Source organism: Austrofundulus limnaeus, unplaced genomic scaffold (genome assembly GCF_001266775.1).
Source record: "Austrofundulus limnaeus strain Quisiro unplaced genomic scaffold, Austrofundulus_limnaeus-1.0 Scaffold235, whole genome shotgun sequence".
Taxonomy (NCBI): domain Eukaryota; kingdom Metazoa; phylum Chordata; class Actinopteri; order Cyprinodontiformes; family Rivulidae; genus Austrofundulus; species Austrofundulus limnaeus.
In genome coordinates this window covers 596,539-598,506 of record NW_013952637.1, presented here as the reverse complement: position 1 = coordinate 598,506, position 1,968 = coordinate 596,539, and the positions used below count along the sequence as shown (strand labels likewise).

Genomic DNA, 1,968 nt, shown 5'->3' with positions numbered 1-1,968 from the left:
GGGATCATAGGTACTGGGGATCATAGGTACTGGGGATCATAGGTACTGGGGATCATAGGTACTGGGGATCATAGGTACTGGGGATCATAGGTACTAAGGATCATAGGTACTGGGGATCATAGGTACTAGAGATCATAGGTACTAAGGATCATAGATATGGATTTGTAATGAACTGATGAGGAATTGGAAACTCTACCTGCTAGACATTTACGGTAATTCCAAATCTGAGGCCATAAGGAACAATTTTGGACAAAGTATCAAGCAAGAGACAAGGGAAGAGTTTTCTTTAAACTGCTGGAAGCAAATCAGAGTACATATTTTAAAATGATTCTAGTTTGTTGTTTATCTTTTTCTGCAAACTTTGCTTTGGTGCTGATAGTCCAATGAAGAAATTAAAACCTTTTTGGGCCTCAGATCAGTTAGTGTAAGTTGCTGTAAGTTGATTATTAGCAATACTTTCTATAAAACCTTACTATTGTTGACCAAGTGTAGTACCGCCACAAAGTTTTAGAAGTCATTAGAAGAAGTCRGAGACGATTTGTTTTTCTCCCTCGGTAAGGATTTCTAAAGATTAAAATCTCTCTTAACCAACTACACAAAAACAAACAGTGATAAAGCCAAAAATCTGATTGTGATATCTATAGCTTGCAGTTTCTATTCCCATGCACAAGAAAGCTGCTTAGTTTTTGGCGCTCGTGTGGATTACTCCAGCGGCAGCAGGACACCAGAACCATGAGTTCTGATGAGAAACAAATGAATTAGAGCCTTTATTATTGTGGACCTGCCAGCATAAGTAGCCTTTTTATGGTTAGCAGTAAAACTTGTAAATTAATGTTGACGGGAGGCCGCTCAGCGCCAATAAAGAATAAAAGCGTCTCTCAGCTCAGACGTGTGGCTAAACCCCAGGTGAGTGACAGGTGCCAGCTCTGAGGAGTGTTTGTTGATGTAAGAGTGTTTTCCTCTCTTTGAGCGACTGATCTGCAAAGGTAAAGGCTCTCCTTCAGCAATGTACACACAGCACTTTGAAAGGAGTGCATTTAAATAAACCCCCTCCTCCGCCCGCAACATTAAACAGTGTGGAGGGTGGAGGGGGTGGCAGGGAGGGGGGCTTAAACAAATGCTGGAGAGTGGCAAGTTTGCATACACCCATACCAACAAGCTCATATCTCATTAACAAACCGCTGAAATAAAAGAGTGCTTTTTTGGCTCACAGCTATGAAAAAAAATTATCATAGTGATGATGTTCCTCAGCCGTCAACAGAGCTGTGATAACGTTGTTTGATGATGACTTTCCCATGAATGTTAAGCAGCCGCCGCAGCAGAGGAAAGGAGCTTATCAGCGCCTAATGCCCATCTCTAATTCCTGCCCTTCTTGAACCAGCCATTTTCTAACAGCGTTAACTGTCAAATTTACATCCTGTCTTAATGCCACTAAAGAGTGTGGGGGATGAAGAGTAAATGACAGCAGTGTAATGAGGAAGGCATTCCTCATCTTTCTTTCTCTCCCCTTCTCTGAGGAGGAGGAGATTTCCTCCATACGTGAGCTTTTTWTATATATATATACACCTCCTTTGCCTTCATGTCGTGACGGAGAGCTTACCTGTAAACTTTCCACAGACGTGTGCTCATCGGGAACGGACTCATTCATAAACCAGCAGTTTAATCGTCCTGCGAAAACACAAGAAAGATTCAAATAAAGAGAGAAAGTAGAAAACCATTACATTTATTTTGAGCTGTTTATTATCTACAATATTAAAGAGAAATCATTTGTTACAAATGACTGACTAATTTAGAAATTGTAAAAATACAGAGTGAACAATGAAATTTACCGAAGAGTCTAACAGCTAAAAGTAGCAAAAGTTATCTAAAAATAAAAGTAGTAAAGACAGCTCAGAAGTAGCAAAAATATAGCTAAAAGACTGAATAAAACTATTAAAAGCTAAAAGTCGCAAAAGGGTAGCTAAAAAA

General features: G+C 39.7%; 1 protein-coding gene across 1 annotated transcript in view; it reads right to left on the bottom strand.

Moving 5' to 3' along the window:
• pik3ap1 (phosphoinositide-3-kinase adaptor protein 1) overlaps positions 1–1,968 on the bottom strand; it is a 64,906-nt gene that overhangs the window by 52,539 nt on the left and 10,399 nt on the right. Inside the window, exon 2 of the mRNA XM_014019900.1 lies at positions 1,601–1,668. The gene's annotated coding sequence lies outside the window, so the exon portion shown is untranslated. The remainder of the gene's footprint in view (positions 1–1,600; positions 1,669–1,968) is intronic.